Raw genomic sequence first — 21,012 nt, forward strand, 5'->3', positions numbered from 1 at the left:
TTCAGGATGTAAAACTGTAAGTATATTTTATTTTGCCATTATTATCACCAGCTAAAGAAAACAGTATATGCCTTGTTATTTGTAAGGACCTAATCCGTCATTTATACAAGGTAGCTAGCCTAAATCCGTAACATTGTATCAACGCAAAATGTCAAGACAGCTGGGTGTTTTTGCAGTCCACGAAACATGTTTTAGTTCATTTACAAACAAATAAACAACCACAACGTAAAGAGCCTCTTACGCGAGTGTACATGATTTGTTTACAAATCAAAAGTGCTGGCGTCTGAGTCCATTGTTTATTTACAAAAGAAAGTAGTTCCTTTATTCACGTGAATGCTATATGTGTATTGTCGCGCGCGTTCAGTATCGGGGAATATTGAACGATTCAGTCAATGTAAAGTTAACGGGGGAAAATATGAGCATATAATAAAAAGATGATACTGAACGCCATACACGTCATACACGTGGATCGCTTAAGATACGCACTATAATTGCAACGTATGAAATGTTACGAAATTCTGTATTTTTTCTATGTTTGCTTCTTTCTACACGTGGTGACCCATACATTTTTAACAGCTGACTAAAAGTACCAATATTTAAAATGATTACAGTTACTGGGACACCCGGAATATTAAGATTATTGTATGGATATAATTAAAAGAAAACGATTATGACATATTTCTCACACTACGTACATATTTAGATACTTTTAAACGCTTACTCCTTATTATATTGTGTTTTGTCCTAATTTCCTACTGTCCACTTATCTTCTTTGAGCTAATTGTACACTGTTAAAATCTATCCGTTACTGATCAACACTGTATACACTCGTGCACTGCCATACAAATACGCAGGCCTGTCAATACTGAGAATTAGATGTATTGACTGTTCATTTAAAGTCATGAGATATATTTATGTACTTTCTAATATTTAGTGTCTCAAAGAACTTCTAAAGTGTAAATAAAAAAATTGGACACACGCAAATAATTATTGGAATGATAGTTGAGGTACGTATTAGATGCAAGGATATTTGTTCAGAATTTATTGAAAATTGTATTGTTTGCTCCATTCTAAATGTATGCATTATGTTTTTAATGGCGTCACCATGACCATATGATATTTTGGGCTGCTTATGTGAAATGTCAATTCTGCATAAATTACATTAACACAATTCAGTATCCACTATCTCCTTGATTTATATTTTTCGTTGTTTTGTACAAGATCTTCATATTTATTGTCAAAGAACCGGAACATCATCATTCGAGTTGCATTTTAGACATAAAACGAGAGAATATATAGGGCGTTTATTAAAATGCACAAGATTGGTCCTGAATAATAAATGATTACCTAATACGGTCCGGTACAAAATTTCTCTCCAGATAACAGTAGTCAAAAGGAAGGGTAAAGGATTATGTCGCGAAAACCTAACTTTGAAGAAGCAAATAGGAATGATATATTATACCTCAAATCGATGGGCGAAATTGCTGAGTTAATGTTTGTCACTGACACATGTTAAATATTTGTTGGAGGCAGTTCTTAATTATGAACTTTAAAATGGGTATTTTAAGTAATGTCTATTTTTAAGTTAATGTCTATCATATATATATATATATATATATATATATATATATATATATATATATATATATATATATATATATATATATATATATATAACGTAGTTTACATATATTGTTAGGAAACGTGTACATATTTTAGCAAATTATAATTGAGAGCTGTTTCATTCATCTATTAATGACTAGTACAAAGAAAAAGACCCCGGCGGTTCTTTACTTGGAACTGGGGTCATAAATTAAATCATCGTATAAAGGTTTTACTTTCTAGTAGGATTCTAAGACTTCCGTAATTTGATTCTCGAATTTAAAAATATTTTGCAGTCAAGTAAGTACCAAAACGTGTTCAGTATCAAAGAATGTTTCATAATAACCTACCTGGTTGTACCAAAGGTTTTTGAAAGGAAGCCACTAAAGTGTTGTTAATTATTTAGTTATTCGTAAGACGTCAAGGTTTCGTAATAAAAAAATCTCGAGAACCGAAGTTCGCAAATGATAGGCTAGTTTTAAAATCTAGAAAACTTGATGGTCAAAATAAAGTACCACAATGAAAGTAAGAGAAAGGTTATAAAATCATAAATGACCATGAAATCCAACCCATAAGTACAGTCATCTGCTTAAGGGCAGCGTCGGACTAGCAATCCAAGGGCCACGGGTTCAGTACTCGCCCAGACCAGCCTGGGTATACTTTTTTGGTCTGTTATTGGGAAAGGCACTAGCTCCCATTTCCTGGGTTTAGCCAATAACATGAAAAAGCGACTTTAAAAAACAAAGAAAATAAATAATCTTCTTTGATTGAGGACTACATTAGTCGCAATAATATCATTAAACACAGTACTATACAGTTAAGAAACTTCGCATTTAGTGTAACATATTATCAACTGTAAAGTAAACTAATAACAATATTGAAATGATGAATCAGTTTAAGTAACGTTGCAGGTTTTGAACATATGCAAGTCTAATTAGGTTTACAGGTTTAGGACAAATATAAATACTCATTACAACCACAAGGTACATTTTTTTTTATAGTTCATCTAGCTATCTGAAAATATACAGCCTAATACATGTTTGCAAGTTACACAGTTATATAACTGGATAATTTGTCAGATGGAAAAACCTGGAAGATATTTTATTTTATGTCAGTTATATTTTAATTGACTAGTATCTAGAGAGTCAGCAAAAATAAATAAAACCCCAAGGAAGTTTTGAAAAGAATCTATGGATTTGGCAAGAGTATGATTGTGTGAAAGAGTGATAAATGATCTCTGATACCAAACCCCAAGGAAGTTTTGAAAAGGATCTATGGATTTGGCAAGAGTATGATTGTGTAAAAGACTGATAAATGATCTCTTATACCAAAACTCCAAGGAAGTTTTGAAAAGAATCCATGGATTTGGCAAGAGGATGATTGTGTGAAAGACTGATAAATGATCTCTTATACCAGCTTCATCTGTTGGAAGCACTGCAGACCATTAGCATGTGGGTATACATCATACATGAACTACCATCATTTGGTATTTTCTAACAGATTAGACTATATAATTTTTAATAAGTATCAAACACATTATTGTTCAAAGCTTAACTGAATTACATCATATTGATACTGTTGCATGTCAGTATATACATGCTGTAAGAAGATATTTTCATGTCAAAGCATTTTATAAGAAGTAAATATGTGCAGATTATTCTTTTGAATGTGAATTATATCATTACAAGTATATATTATACACCAGTGTCTGTGCAGAAGACTTAGACTGATGTTTTGTTACATGTCATTCATGTTTTGTAATTTTAGTAATTTTTACTGTTAACAAGACCTCTTAACCTATATTTGCCAATAGCCTTGCAGAAAATAGGCGATTAAGCAGTACTATCAGTTTCTGTGGAAGAAAAAATTACAATTTAAATTCTTTATGCAAATATAATTGGTTATATAAAATAAATAAATGCATCTATAGAAGTTTAACTTAATGCATATTCTGGTGACGGTAGAGATATCGAATGAATTGTTCCGCCCAGAAAATAAGCGCTGCTGAAAGATACTGACAATACAAGGACGAAATACAAGTATATTCCAAATGGATCCATGAAATGGCGCTGTTTATGTAATTTATCGTCCAATATTCTGCATATACATTTGTCCTTTGATATAGATCCTTACTGACAGATACATATATGCTTGAAAATTTGTTTCATCATTAATACACCAGTTATTACTCAAATCACTAGCCAATTATCTGTTAATACGATGTCACTCGAATGTTCTTCATTGGTTGTCAGGGTACTTGATCCACATACGTAAAGGCTGATAAAAATGACTTGTGTTCTGTAATCTTTAGGCCAGAATGAATTCACTTATGACAATATTGTCACATAAAAGGTACCGTATTGATGAAAATCATGTTTATCTGGATTAGTTATTGTAACCTAGATTAACAGCATACATTCAAATAAATATATATATGTTTATATGTGAGTGGGTGTGTGTGTGTGATTTGGACTTTTTAACGTAGCTTTAACAATTTTTCAGTCATATCGCTACGATGTCTGCAGTGTGGCAGTTTATAGTGATGCCTAGCAATGGGGCATCATGCCGCAGACATTTAGCACAATGTCCCACCCAGTCAAATTATCCTGACACCAGGTCGACCAGTCCTAACACTAACCTCTTACTGCTGAGCGCCAAGCGAGGCAGCTGTTAGTACCATTTTTGTAAGTCTTTGGTATGACTCGGCCGGGGATCGAACCCACGACCTCCCGCATCCGAGGCGGACGCTCTAACCACTAGGCCACCGTATATATATGTAGATCTATATGTATATATAGATAGATATATAGAGAGATAGATAGATAAAATGTAGTATAAAATTACTTCGTTTAGACAGAGCACATGGATTATTTGCTATTTTTAAACGTACAACTTCCTGTAATACGGGCAGATACACTTGATATTCGTCATGTTATGGGGCGTACACATACCTAGAATATACCTATTTGTTACAATTGCATTAGTCAAATTAGGTCCTAAAATATGCCTATTTGTTACAATTGTATTAGTCAAATTAGGTCCTAAAATGTGCTAGTTTTCTTTTGCAAACTTCATTTGTACAAAAATGTCAAAGACACAAATGATTATTTTTATTTTGGTGATTTTTTTTGCGGATCACAAATTAGAAGGTGTGATCAATACAGTAATCAATTGTAGCGATACAGTAATCAATTATAGCGATACACTAATCAATTGTAGCGCTCTTACGCTCAAAAATAGAGAACAGGATTGGACTTTCGGAGGAATATATTTTGTTGATTTGCAGATGCAAACTATTAATGCCTTTATAATACCATACAGACAATTGACATATGACATTTAAACGCTGACATAAAATAGGTGATGAATTATACTTACATAGTTTCATTATTAATATGGTCATGTCGTGGATTTATGTTTAAAAGCATAATCAAACTATTTAATGTCATTACGTTTTGATTTATTTATCTATGTTTTGTTTGACTTTTATTTTCCTTTTGAACAAATTACACATAGAAAAAGATCCATTTTTAAATTAAAGTGAGGTACATTGTAATGTAAGGCTGCCATGGGAGTGCAATTATCTAGCTTTAAAAAGCAATAATATCACATATAACTACATTCCTCGCGGTATCCACCCCAGCGTTATCGTACTGTCTAACCAATTCATTGCTGAGCCCTTTGAATAAACATTTTGCCTCAAAATAAAAAGGAACACAAATTTTAAGATTTTAAAGAAACAAATATGCACATTCTACAAAACAAGTAAACCAACTGCAACATTATTGTTTGGTTTTCTTAAGCATCGGATTAAGTCTTTCACACAATCATACTATTGCCAAAATCCATATATTCTTTTCAAGACCTCCTTAGGGTTTATTGACTTTTGCTGGCGCTTTAGATACTAGTCAGTTAAAATATAACAGACATAATTTGAAAAATCGTCCTCTTAGTTTCAGTTGACAAAATTATCATGTTATATAACTCTTAAGTTTAAGATATGCACTGGGCTGTATGTTCTTATATAGGTAGATACATCATCAAAGATGTGCCTTGGAGCGGCAGTGAGCATGTTTATATGTCCAAATCTTGATCGCCTAACTGTATTTGCATTTGTCCAAAACCTGATAGCCTAAATGTACCTGCATTTGTTCAAATCCTTATCGCTTAAATGTACTTGCATTCGTCCAAAACCTGATCGCCTAACTATATTTGCATTTGCACAAAACTTGATCGCCTAACTATATTTGCATGTGTCCAAACCTGATCGCCTAATTGTACTTGTATTTGTCCAAACCTGATCGCCTAATTGTACTTGCATTTGTCCAAAACCTGATCGCCTAACCGTACTTACCTTTGTTCAAAACCCGATCGCCTAACTGTACTTACATTTCTCCAAAACCTGATCACCTAACTGTAGTTGCCTTTGTCCAAAACCTGATCACCTAACTGTACTTACATTTGTCCAATACTGATCGCTTAATTGTACTTGCATTTGTCCAAACTCTGATCGCCTGACTATACTTGCTATCCAGAACCCGATCGCCTACCTGTACTTACATTTGTCCAAAAATCTGATCGCCTAACTGTATTTACGTGCCCAAAACCTGCAGAGTGACCTAGATTGATTACCCAATGCAAAACTGCTTTTAGTTTACTGTACAGTTTTTAATAGATAATATATAATAATAATATTTCATATATAACAGTAAAAGCGAGTTTCTTATTTTCTTTGGACCTTAAAGGCACTTAAAGGTCTGGGCGAGTATCGAACCCAGGACCCTTGGATTGTGAGTCCGACGCATTGCCAGCTGAGCAATCGCAGCTAGGGTAGGGTTAGGGAGGTTACTGTTTATAGACCTTTTGTATTACTTCCATTTTCATACTTTATTTTGACCATTCTGGATTTAAAAACTAGCGTATCATTTGCGAACTGCGATTCTCGAGATTTTCTTTATTACGAACTGCGGTTCTTCTCCAAATTTTCTTTATTACAAAACCTTGATGTATTACGAATAACTAATGAGGTAACAACACTTTATTGATTTCCTTTAGAGAATCTTTTGTACATTCAGATATGTTATTATGATTAAGGGTAACACAATCCAGATTAGAGTTACAGGGATATCCATGCAGTTTATTTAGCAACTAAACATTCTTCGACACTGAACACGGTTTGGTACTTACATGATTGCAAGATGCCAAAACCGGAGAATGAATTGACGGAAATATTATAATTCTAACAGAAATTAGAACGTAATAAGATGATTCAAGCCAAGGTCCTTGTTTCTACTAAAGATTTACCGAGGCCTTTTTATCTGTTCAAGTCATTAATACATGAATGAATCAGCTTTGAATTATCATTTACTAAAATGTGTATACGTTACTACCAGTATGTGTTAACTACGTTAAATAATGACAGATATTAACTTAATCAATGACAGAGATTACCCATTTTAAAGTGCACCATTAAGGAATGTCCCAGACAAATATTTAAAATGTGTTAGAACAAGCATTAATTCAGCAATTCGGCTCATCGATTTTAGGTCAATTATAACATTCCTTTCTGCTTCTTTAAAGTTATTTTTTCGCGATATAATCCTTTACTCTTCCTTTTCAATACTATTATCTGGAGAGCAATTTTGCAAGCGACCGTATTAGGTAATCACGTCTAATACAGGAGCTAGCGTCTGCAATTTGATAAAGACCCTATATATCCTCTCGTTTTAAGTCTAAAAAGCAATTCGAATTATACTGTTCCGGTTTTTTGACAATAAACATTAAGATCTTCTACATAAAAAGAACAAGTAATTGGTAAAAATATAAATCAAGGAGATAGTGGGTTCTGAGTTGTGTTAATGCATGTTATGCTGAATTGACATCTAAACTTGTGCAAAAAGGAGATAGCCGCCAAAAAATGACACATGGTAAATGTTACGCCAATAAACACATAAAGAAGGCATATATTTAGCATGGAACAAATAAATAATTTTTCAATAAATATGGAATAAATAACATTGCAGCTAAGATATCTCTGAATCGAAATGACAATAAATATTTGCGTGTTTGTGATTTTAAAAAAAATTTAAAATGTTGTAACTTCGCTGTGACGCTAAACAGTGGAAGGTACAACCATTGTTAAATCATGAAATTTAAATAATTAGTCAATAAATCTAATTGTCATTGTTGACAGACTTGTGTGCTTGTATGTCAGTGCACGAGTGTTTACAGTCTTGATCAGTAATGGATAGAGGTAAATGGTATAAAATTAGCTCAATGTAGGTAAATTGAAGAAATAAGGACACGTCATATTTTAAAACAGAGCAAGCGCTTATAAGTCTTAAAGGAGACCAGAAACCAATGGAAATATAGAATAATAATGAAAGTACTATAGCAGAAAACCTTATTTTGAAGTATCGTCTGCGACCGTAATGCCAATATTTAAATATTGGCCTATCTTCTAGGAGCTGAATTTCCGTGACCTCGTATGCAAAATTTCCGCGCCTATTCGGTTACTTTCGGATGTGACGTCATAGTAGCGACTCCAGCAGCCCAGGTGGGAGTTGCCAGAGTAAAAGACAATACCGTTTTGCGTTGCTTACGGGTGTAATAGAACATTAAGAAAAGCCTGTTGACATAAAAAAATCTTTTCCGAAAGATAAAGGCATAATGAAAGAATGGGTACATTATTACAAACGAGTCGATTTCAAAGCAATACCATACAGCACTATGTGCTCGTTACATTTCTCAAAGGAATGTTACGAGAGGGATCATGAAAAAATAGCAGCTCAAAGATATGCAAATGCTAGGCCTAGACTAAAAGTTGGCGCTGTTCCAGACATACCTTTGGACATTTTAAATCCTGGGAAAAGTGTTAAATGTGTGAGTTACGAAAACAGGCAGAAGGACGAGCAAGTGACCACAAAATGCAACAATCAATCCACATCTTTTATCTAAAAACAGTAGTGCTAAAAACAAATATGATAGCCCGACACCCTGGGCCCCTTCTGGTTTTAGTTCCGGCCCATCCTGTATTCAAAGTGAGGTGCCCGTCAGGCTTGTCGAAACAAAAATTGTTTGCCTGAGGAAACTCTGATTGCGCTGGTGAAATGAGTAAAATGTATTTGTATTTTCAAGATGTTGACATACATGCCTTAACACGGCACAATCTAAATCAAATCACCACTGTCCTAGGTGAAATTGAGATCTGATTTTAATCAAATGGAAACTTTGCTGAAAATAAGATTCTAAACCGGTCGTGTTTCGAGAAAACACAATTTTCAGTAATCTTATAAAAATTAAAAATTTACACAAAATGCATTGTATACATGTAGTATGCATAAACTGTAATCTGTGAAAATTGGAACTGATATAAAACTATTCCTTGGGCAGTTTAAAAAGCAGCGATTAAAAAAAAAAGAGGTCAAAGTTTCACATTAACTATCTGACAATAGAACGGGGGGGGACTATTGAACCCCCCCCTTCCCCCAATCTGCGACAGCCCATTTGACGTGCTTTTTCTCCCTGTGATACGCCTTATTATTCCCCCATGACAAGCCCCTTTTGCATATTCTGGTCAGTTCTGGCTAAATTGCAAAATAGCTGAAGTTTTGATTTAAGTACGCAAACGATAAAGCCGGTGTGACTAATGAACATAATCCTTATCCTTGCATTGATTTTGTGAAAAGGACTGCCCTTCGGACGTACTTCAAAGAAACCATGTTCGACAGTGTGTGTATGCGTAAGCACCAGCAATTGATTACCAAATAAACGATGCCTATTTTGTTGTTACTTACGATGCCATGGACTTAATTTTAACAGTTCAAATCTGCAGTCACAAGTTACCGTACTTGTGGCAACTGTTTTTCCCACGTTTTATGCCCCACCTTATTTTCTTAAGTTTAAGTCTTAATGCAAGTAACTGTTTGCTGAATAAAATATTTATTCATAATTAGTTCTTTAGGGCCACATGTACTGCATGGTATACTTTTGTTTTATTCCTAGTAATTTAATCATGATAGTTAAAATTTTCATATACGGTAGAGGAATGTCAGGTGTTAACTGGCCGAGTTTCTTTGGCGGAAATGGAGATGCGATTTTATTTGCAGAAAAAATTTCAAAGTGATCATTCATTTAAGTTAATTGGTGACAATTTTATTCTTTTAATTTTTTTAATACTATAGTACTGTTGTAGTTGTTTAAAAAATCTGAAATTTACTTGCATAATGTTTAATCTTCACGTTCTATTTACTGAAGAAGAAAAAAAGAAAAAAAAGCTGTTGCATGATATTAATTATTTCGTCCAGTGCCGGTTTAGACGTGTGTGCGTGTGATTTGAATTTTTAACGTAGCTTTAACAATTTTTCAGTCATATCACTACGATGTCTGCAGTGTGGCAGTTTAGACTGTGGATTGCATACGTTATATTTAAAAATGGTTTGGGGTTGGGTTTTTTTTCTTCTGACAAATGAAAATTGACAGACATAATGTAATAATCGGGACTTCGCTGCTCAAAATTGAGAGATATTACGAGATCGGGAGGTAGATGAGGAAATACCCCCAAAATCGGGAGCTTTTTCTCCCGGCTTGAGAGTTGACAGGTATGAACTGTCCGGGCTTGTGGAATTTCATTCAGGACTTTAGTTTATTTAAGTCACCAGCCCGGGGCCTGTGCCTAACAAATTTCTTTTAGCACTTACCAGCACAGTACATGAACTATTATATCAGATTGCAGATTCAACTTTTGAATGTGCAACCCAAATGTCTGCCTCGCTCGCCAATGTTTGTGTTTGTATTCGAGGACTGGCTAGTATAGCGTCACGGTACCACGTGATCTGTCGTCTCATCAAAACTCGGAAAAACTCGGCAATTTACGGAATCGTGGTATCTTTCACGCAATATAATCACTACCCGCTTGCGATATTTAATTTATAAGCATTGCAGTAGAATTAAAATCTGAAGAGAATTACATACGTAAAAGGAAAATTTTGATTTCTAGTCTCCTTTAAAATATTTACGTAGTGTGAGAAATTTTTTAATAATTTGTTCCCATAATGATGGCCATACAATAATATTAATATTCCGGTTTTCCAGTAACTGAAATCATTATATATCTCGGTAATCACTTTTTATCAGCTTTAACATGCATGTTTCACAAGAAGCAGAAAGAAACAAGTACAAGAAAAAAATCTAGATTTTAGTAACGTTTCCCACGTAGAACGTATGGTATATATCTACAGCCATGGACCTGTATGGCGTTCAAAGGCATTCAGTATCATCTTTCTACCGCAAACTCATCTCTAAATGAGTATTGTTTTTATGGGGAGTTTGGTCTTTTTAACCCCTTTGGTCCTAACCCAAAGCCGTAGCCACTATTCCCCATGACTTGTCAAGCAAGCGAAATACAGAAATGCAGAACCCGTGGATGATAAAGTAGCCTAAACGCATATACGTTATTTAGAATGTATACGGCTGCTAGATAGCCATCAGTGTTGAATCGATCAGTACTTCAAAGGCTATTTGCTTTACGATTACAACTGAGGCAGATTATATCCCAAAAATCGATTATTAAGCCTTATAACTGGAGCCGATATAATTTCAGCTCAGGTGGCTCGATTTCCTTTTATATTGAAGAATGACTGGTTAGTAGTGAAGGGGGGGCACTTTACGGTCAATGGGAATTAGCATTACAAGACCCCTTGGGCAAGATTACCGTCAAGGGAAAATTAACATGGAGAAAAATCGTGGGTAAGATTACCGTCAAGGGAAATTAACATGGAGAAAGAAAAAATCGTGGGGCACTTTAGCGTCAAAGGAAATTAAACAGGGTGGGCCTTTATAGCGTCAAGGGCTTTCACTAAAGTGGGCCTTTATAGCGTCAAGGGAAATTGAACATGGGATTTTTTAAATATTTTTTTTAAAAAAAAATTAAAAAAGGGGTAGGCAATGGAAAGACTATCTCTTTTCGAGAAATATGGCTGGCCCTGAAAAGGGCCTTTGGGTTTATGTTAATGTATTCATAAACATAAATGGCACCGCAATGGTCTTCTTCTTGTCCTTAGGCTGCGTCTTACTGTTGGTCCGTACATCAGCACTCTTTTCAGGCATCCTTGTCTTTCGACGTAGATCCTACGTATCCACAGGCTGGTGTTTGTCCTGTGGACAACGGTCCACTTCGATCGGACATACATGAGCAAGTCTGTCCGAAACATCATGGAAGACACAAGGGTGGATGACTCAACTGTAGTCCACATCTTGAAGCGACGAGAACAGGTGAATCAATGCAGTGAACGGCGCTTATTTATAGGTACAGGAAGGATTGAAACGGATTGAGTTCATTCACCAATCCGAACACGCGTTACAAAATTCAGTCAGCCCGCATCCAATCCGAAGAGAGCAGTCTGTGACGTCTGTTGGTCTATATAGATTCGCTAGCGCTTGTGTGCAGTCAATCTATGCGACAGTGATTCAACATGACGGAAACTCAGAAAACGATCCATTGGGCTGCACCAACAGGGGAGACTGCCCAAGGGAACCCGGACTTACTTTCAGAAGAGGTGAATTGGGATTTTGTGGATTTTCTCTCCTCGCAAGAATTTGTTCCGGAACCTGCGTTACCTTCTTCATTAACGCAAGTGGAGAATTTTAGACAGAGACAGAAAGAAGAATTGGAGAAATTTATACAACGACAAAAGGAAGCGGAACAAGCTTTTCTCCTACAGCAACAGCAAGAAGAAGAGGTAAGAAAAAAACAACAGCAGCAACAGCAAGAAGAAGTAGCAACAAAGAAACAAGAGGGTGAAAATCAAACGGTCACGGTACTGTTGGACATTTTAGCGGAGTTAAGAAGTCTGACACATATGTATCAGACTTCTTTATTACGACCGAAGAGAATACGACCTTCCCGAGCTAAACACGTCAACCCTGTGACTAAGCCTACCGTACAACCCTTAGTGATTTCAACCCAATCATTATCATCATCAACATTACGCAGTCCAGAAGTAGGCCTTGGCCGTGGCAAAGGCTTAAGGCAGTTAAAGTTGATTGCTTAAACTCACCCCTTCACCATAAAGAAAAAAGGCCCTTTTCAGGGCCACCCACATTTCTCGAAAAGAAATACAATTTCAATTTGCCAATAACTCAAAAAACCCCCACCCATTTTACCCTTATAGTACGTGTCTGTGTATGAGTGCGTGAGTGTACGTTCTTATTTTAAAATCAAAACTCAAAGACACTTACCTTATATCATTCATTTATTCTTTTATCCATTTTTTACAATCCAATTCACAACACAACACTTTAATAAAAAGTTCATTGACTTCTTCTTTCTCCTTGTTTAGTCTCTCTGTTTTTTAAATTTCTTCACCGTCTTTTCCTCATTTTCTTCCCTTCTTCTTTTCTTCTTCTCCTGTTTCTTTGCCTCTTGTAAATAGAATTGTCTTCTTTCTTCCTCTTCTTCCTCTGAAGAATCCCTCTCTTCTTCCGAAGAATCCCTCTCTTCTTCTGAAGAATCCCTCTTTTCTTCTGACTCCTCTTGTTTCTTTTCTGGGCAATCTGGAGACCAATGTCCTTTTTCTTTACAATAATAACAGGTATCTTGACTTTTGTCTTTTTTAGCCCCTGTTTTTGTTCTTTTTTGACGGTCTGGACACTCTGAAGACCAATGCCCTTTCTTCTGACAGATATAGCAAGTATCTTGACTTTTATCTCTAAAGGAAGGAGAGTAGTCCGTAGGCTGGTCTGAAGAGAATTTTCTAATGACCCCTCGCAAAGCTCTGACGAAACGTTCCATCTGGTTAGTCTCTTCCATCGTTGTGCTCGGCTTGAGAGTGAAATGAATAGTGAAAGGACAAGACACACACCCTTTTATATACGCTGGTCTGCTATGACTATAAAGTAGCTCATGGTGTTTGAACTTGAGTCATTTGACTTTTTGCTTTCAAGATGAAACGATCTAATTCATTCGAGAAGAAAGAAGAAGAAGAAAGTAAGAGGCAGAAACGTGATCTATCGCCTCGTACCAGGGCTGAAATCTTGGCACAAATTCATGTCAGTGATTTTGAAGAGGACATGAGTGAACCAGAATCCGAACCCTCTAAACCAAGTTCACCACCCTTAGTCAACCCTGAAAAGTACTATTCCATTCGAGAGACGGAAAAGCGCTCCTCTAGAAAATTTAGAACCACGGCTTACAAATACACAGTGAAGTTTAAAGATTTCAAGGCTGAAGTGCCGTTAGAGAAAGCAGAAGTGTTCATCACTGGGGTGTGGGATTCTTTGCTCACTTCACTCAAGCAACAATGTCAACCCAAAGAAGACGATCGCTTGAGACTTTCCATACAACACGACGGTTTGAAATCCCCTGTTTGGATCGAGTTTAGCACCCCTGCAGAATTGACTGCTTCCAAAGTCATGGACAAGATTCAACATGTGCAACAATCTAATGACCAGTTTGACATCACCGATGGTAAAGCCACACTGGATATGACCCACGTCTCTCCTCCTCAAGGGACTGGACGCAAAAAGATGTTATTGGTGGACGACTTTCGCAACACCAAAAAGAGTCTCGTCCGAATTCGCAACCCTCATGACCAGATGTGTTTAGCCCGTGTCATCGTGGTGGGACGAACCTATGCCAACAAGAACGACACGGTAGAATGGAAAAGAACCTGGAACACTATTCAACAATCGGACCGAGCCAAACAACGAAACGAAGCAGAACTCCTGTTGCAACAAGCTGGCCTGTCCAAAGACACACCCTGTGGCATTCCTGAGATGCAAAAATTGCAAGATGTCCTAGCTCCACGATACACCTTGAAAGTGCACCCTCAAGAAGTGCGCGGACCTCTATTGTTTCGAGGGCAAGACTTTAAGGACGGAAAATACATTCACGTCTATTATCACGATGACCATTTCGATACGATTACCACTATCACTGGATTCCTGGGATACAGTTATTACTGTGAGAAATGTGACCATGGTTATAACAATCGAGAGCAACACAAGCATTGTGGATCGAAATGCACAGGATGTTTGGCCTCTTCACCCTGTCTGAGCGAAGAACCAGTGCCTTGTTCAACTTGTCTGCGCACGTTTGTCAGCCCTACCTGTTACCAACAACATTTGAAGACGCAAGGTTCACAGAAGAAATGGGCTTGTCAACTGCTGAGATTCTGCTCTACGTGTGAACAAGTCATACGTACCAATAATACCAAGGCACACGTATGTTCAGGAAAGAAAAAATGTCACATTTGTCACCACATCGTGGACTTGGAACACCAATGTTACGTGCAAAAATACCAACCCCCACCAGAGAAAGAGGACGGTCACAAGAAGAAAGGCAATTTCATCTTTTTCGATTTCGAATGCATGCAAGAAACCGGCATTCACATCCCTAATTTCTGCGTGGCTCATCGAGCGTGCGAGAAGTGCATTCAAGAACCTATCTTCAGTCATTGCCCTCACTGCAGCAAGATTCCTGGAGGGCGTGAAAAAAATCTTTCGGGGGCCGAACACGTTAGCCGATTTTGCCCAATGGGTCTTAGACCCCGTCGACAAGACGTGGAGCCAAGAGGACATCGAACGTTAGGGAGATTGTCATCGTCATGCCACGGTGATGGCTCACAATTTCTCCGGATACGATGGACAGTTTCTTTTGAGGTACTATACGGAACAAGGCACCGAGCGTCCTAAAGTGACTTTGAACGGAGCCAAAATCATTTTCATGCAAGTGGGACAAGTACAGTTTAAAGATTCGATGAGCTATTTGGCCATGCCTTTGAGTCGAATGCCTAAAACGTTTGGAATGACAGAAATGGCTAAAGGGTACTTTCCACACTTTTTCAATACGGAAGCCAATCAACACGCCGTTCTACCCCATTTGCCTGAGGCTCACTATTACGACCCCGACAACATGCGTACCGAACAACGAGAAGCTTTCTACGCTTGGTACCAGATTCATGCCTCGGACCCTTTCGACTTTCAGGAAGAAATGCTAAAGTATTGTCGTTCCGACGTGGACATTTTACGGCGTTGCTGTGGAAAATTTCGAGAACTGTTCATGGAACACGGAGGGGTCGATCCTTTGAAAGAAGCTTGCACCATTGCCAAAGCGTGTTCCTTAGTGTATCGACAACGATTCATGCCTGAAAACACCGTGGCTGTCATCAGTCCTCAAACGACCCACTATGTCAAACGTCAATACTCGGTCAAAGCCCTACGTTGGTTACATTACTTGTGCGACAAGGAAGACAAGTGGATTCAGCATGCCCGCAACGGAGGGGGCGAAAAGACCATCGGAACGTATTCGGTCGATGGCTGGGACTTAGAAAACCCCAAGATCGTGTACGAGTTTAACGGTTGCTTATTTCACGGATGTCCCGTCTGCTACCCTGACCGTGGCACTAAAAATCAGTTTTTGCAACGAACCATGGAAGACTTGTACCAGGACACTTGTCAGCGGCGCCTAAAGTTAGAACAGCAAGGATACCAAGTGGTGGAAATGTGGGAACACGAGTACGATCACCGTATGAAAACCGATCCCGAGTTTAAACGCCTCGTGGAAAGTTACCAGTTCATGGACCCGCTGACCCGAGGGATAGTTTGTACGGAGGAAGGACCAATGCCACCTGTTTGCTGTACCAAGCCGACGAAGAGAAAGGAGAAGAAATCAAATACTTGGACGTGTGTTCGCTGTATCCCTACGTGTGCAAATATTGTCGCTTTCCTGCAGGGCACCCGCAATTGCTGACGGAACACATCGACCTGAAAAACATTCGACAATACGAAGGCTTGATCAAGTGTAAAGTTTTGCCTCCCACGAACCTCTACCATCCCGTCTTACCTCACCATTGTCAAGGCAAACTGATGTTTCCCTTGTGCCGTACTTGTGCCGAAACGTGCAACCAAGATCAGCCTTGCCATCACAGCCAGGAAGAACGGGCCTTGACGGGAACCTGGGTCAGCGTAGAATTGTTCAAAGCTCTGGACATGGGATACCAACTGTTAGAAGTGTACGAAATTTGCCACTTTCCCAAGACACAACAATACCACAAGGGTGACCCTACTCAGAAAGGCATTTTCGCAGACTGCGTGGATGCCTTTTTGAAACTGAAGCAAGAAGCCAGCGGCTATCCTTCCTGGTGTCACACTCCCGAAGACCAAATAAAATTCAAAGAGAAATACTACGAACAAGAAGGCATCACTTTAGACCACATTGAGAAAAACGAAGGCAGGCGATCGTTTGCCAAAGTGATGTTAAATTGCTTGTGGGGTAAAATGGCACAACGACCGTGTTTACCCAAGACGGAATATTTGACAGAACCTTCCCGCTACTTCCAGATGATTCACGACAAAACCAAATACATGAAACACGTGGACGTCGTTCGAGAGAATTTGATCTTGGTCAATTACGAAGAAGATCTGGACTTTGTACAAGACGACCCTTTTGGAAATGTCATCATTGCGGCTTACGTGACAGCTCATGCTCGCTTAAAATTGTACGAAGCTTTAGAACTGTTAGAAGAACGTGTCCTGTACTTTGACACGGACAGTTGCATTTACATCCATCACCCGATTCAACATCACCCTGACATCGAAGGAGACCGTTTAGGAGCCTGGACAGACGAGCATCCCGACGACAAGATTCTAAGTTTCGTCAGTGGCGGTCCCAAAAATTACGGCTACGAATACCGGGACAAACAAGGAGAAGTGCACACGACGTGCAAAGTGAAAGGACTGACTCTGAATTATCGTACCAGTCGAGTGGTCAACTTTGGGGTATTGAAAGAAGCCTTGCAATCGGGAGAGGATGGAAACTTTAAAGTGACCACCTATCAACCGAACAAGATTGTACGTTTACCCACTCACCACATCGTCAGTCGGCCCTTGGAAAAAGTCTATCAAATCGTGTACCAGAAGCGAGTGCGACTTCCCAATCATTTCACCTTACCGTATGGACACGTTGGTATAAAACATTGGTTGTAAGAGGATAGTCACCCACCAGAAAGATGACTTCGCCACAGCAAGAATCGAGTGAGAAACCCGATGAGAACTCCAAGTTCAAACCCTACCATTTTCCAGTCTTCTTACCTGACTATTGTGATTGTGCCCGTCGATTGGACACGTTTCAGAAATGGCCTACGGATAGGGAAGGATTACCTTCTTCGCATGTTTTAGCTAGAACAGGATTTGTCTACTTGGGACCTGAGTCAGGATTGGGATACGAGGTACAGTGTTTCGCTTGCGGACTGAAGTTACGAATGGATCTATGTATCTATAAAGATTCAGCTATTCTGGAGCATACTCGATGGTCTCCGCATTGCCCTTACCTTTCTATGGCCTTTCCACCCATCACACTACGGTACAATGTTGACGGTACCTTAGAGACGGTACCTTCCAGAACAGGACATAAAAAACGTAAAAAAGGAAAGATGTACAAGCAGGAGACTGCATTGCTACTAGTATAAAAAGGGGCTATGGTCAAGATCGATAGTTCATTGGGACTACCAAGACCGAGCGAACAAGATGAATACTTTGAAAGAGACATTGTTCCAGTTTGGGGATTGTAAAAAAGTTGTATCTTCCTCTAGTGTAACTAATACTGGATGGATAAGACCCATGCATTGCGACGGAAAATGTCCGGAAGGAAACTGCGATTGTCCATGTGGTTACCATTGTAATTGCGTAACGGAGTTTGCAGACGAGTGCGATTGTGAGCCTTGCGATGGATACGATGCTGTACCTTGTGACCTGAGCGATGCCGTAAAGCATCATGGGAACTTTGTTCTCACTGCCCCTATCATGGAAAGGGATGCTGTGCGTGTCAAACCTGAGGGATGCGAAAGCGATGCCGCTCGTCCTCTTGGACATTTTACTGGGTTTCGTTTTAAAGGGGAATGTTCACCTTCACGTCTACCCCCCTACGGATGTCATCCAGCCCTGAGCAAACTCCTACCCATGTCACTCAACCCTCATCGAAACGAACCTGTGAAAGACGAATATTCGTTTCCTGTGCGTTTGTCGGAATACTGCGACTTTGAAAATCGTCTTCAATCGTTCAAAGGAAAATGGCCTAAGTATCTGGGAGGACCCACCCCCGAAGAATTAGCCAGAGCCGGATTTTTCTACTTGGGCGAAGGAGATAAAGTCAAGTGCTTCAGTTGCGGTGTGTCACTTCACCACTGGGAACCGCAAGATTCGGCCTACGTAGAACATGCTCGATGGTCACCGAATTGTCATTACTTACCCTTAGTGGGACCGAGACATTGAAGTAACTTACCATGTCGTTGACGAAGAAGAAACCAGATTGGTTAGGAGTCAAATGTTGGACATCACCCAGACCAGCATTTAAACTTCATTTCAAAAACGATATTGAATCATTACCTAAAGAACTACAAGAGAAGATTTACAAGGAAGTTTGGCAGGGGTTTGCCAGAGTGAAATCTCAATGGGTCACTGTAGAACTTTTGTGTCGAGAAATTCATAAGAGGAAAGTGAAAAAAGTCAACCAGTGTGTTAGATTTCTTTGGGTCAAGGGTGTATTCCTCCTATTGTATCGCTTTAGACCGTTTACATCAAAAGAGTTCAGTGACATTCTTGGACGTTACCCTGAATGGCAGTGGTCAGAAATTACTCACTATGTGGATTACTTTTGTGAATTGTAGGGACTGACCTATTCATGAATACTTTACAAGAGAACATTCGTGCTTTGCCTGTGGAGTTGAGAGAAAGGATTTACCGAGAGCTGGTCAAAATACAAGTGAAACGTAAAGAACAATTGCATCCGATACGTCACCAGATCTTTAACCACTGGTACCTGAATGGTATAAGAGAACTGATTCGTCAGAAATTCTTTCAATGGTCAGACATTGTTCAAAACTTTGAGGTCGCTAATGATCGACATGTTCATGATTATGGTTACTTCGAGATTCACCTAGTGCAACGCATTGAGGAAGACAAGTTAAAGGATTACCAACATTTGTTACGTGGAATCTACTTAGCGGAAGAGGAAACTTCTAAACGAACTCTGACGTTTCGGTTACAGTATGCAAGATTTAGATTCCCTACTGGAGAACGAAGATCTCTGGCTAGAAAGTACGTGTATTGCATCCGAAAAAAAGAGAATATAAAAACCGGCTACCATGCCACGGTTTATGTCACATGTCATTCAACAGATTCCGTGGAAGGAACTCAATGACCATATTCAAACCGTGGATCATTACCATCAATTATTACAAGAACTGTATCCATTCAATTTGGGACGACAAGTGGTGTGTGTCTTAGTGACTTGTTTTCTGGGATTTCGTTTACCAGCCGATTCTTTGTAGACTCTTTACGATCAGTACTTACCACCTCAATGGCCTTAAATGGTCACGAAAAACTCCTTTTGCTCAAAGCCTTGCGTTTTCATCTGGATACTTCTCGACCTCAACAGGAAAAAAAGATTCGTCAACTTTTAGCTACCCAAGACGTGTATGACGATGTGTGTGTAGCTTGTGACTTACATCCCCATTGGACAGATGTCCGTGCCTGGAAAGAATGGGGTTTTGAGGCTTGGACCCAAGAAGTGGCCCAGTATGCACGAGAGTTGTTCAAGGAAAAAAGTTACTTTTCAACCCGTGTTAGTGACGGTGCCAGAAGAACCCGTCACCCAGGACAGGACTGTCGTGGACAGACCTGAAAGACCCTTTCGGGAGGAAACTTGTGTGACCTTACCCCCTACTATAGAACTGGTTAGAACATTACCCAAAACATGTTGTACAGACACTTGTGTTTATTCCACGTTCATCGTTATCATGTGCCTTTTATCCTTGTACTTAAGCCTTTGGCTTTTATGTATTTTTGTCTTTCGTATTCATGTTTGAAAAAAAAACATTCAATAAACGTGTTCTGAAAAAGTATATAAACTCTTGTCTTGTTTGTTTTCGTGTCACAAGTGACATTTCTGACACCATGGCTACCTCTACTGTCTCTGCTCCCTCTTCCTCTACTGTCAAAGTCATCGACGAACACTTAGATCGTGCCAGTTGGGAGGCTTTGTATCTTCGCCATCCCTTTAACATGCTCATTGCTGGACCTAGCGGTTCTGGCAAAACCGAATTTGTCAAACGTTTGATCGAACATAAACATCATTTGATCGATCGGCCCCCTCAACGGATCGTGTGGTGTTACAAAGAGTGGCAATCGGCGTACAACCTCTTGCGAGAAAGTCAAGGCGATTCCATCGTGTTTGTGGAAGGCATTCCTAAAGAAGACGACGGCATCGTCTCTGACTCCCGTCAAACCTATTTGGTCATTTTCGACGACATGTTAGGAGAAGACGAAGAAGAAATTAAGCTGTGGTTCACGCGCAAAGGGCATCACCGTAATGCCAGTGTCGTTTACATCACCCAAAATTTGTTTCAACAAAGT

Source organism: Sinohyriopsis cumingii, chromosome 2 (assembly GCF_028554795.1).
Source record: "Sinohyriopsis cumingii isolate HCF-2022 chromosome 2, ASM2855479v2, whole genome shotgun sequence".
NCBI classification, from domain to species: Eukaryota; Metazoa; Mollusca; class Bivalvia; order Unionida; family Unionidae; genus Sinohyriopsis; species Sinohyriopsis cumingii.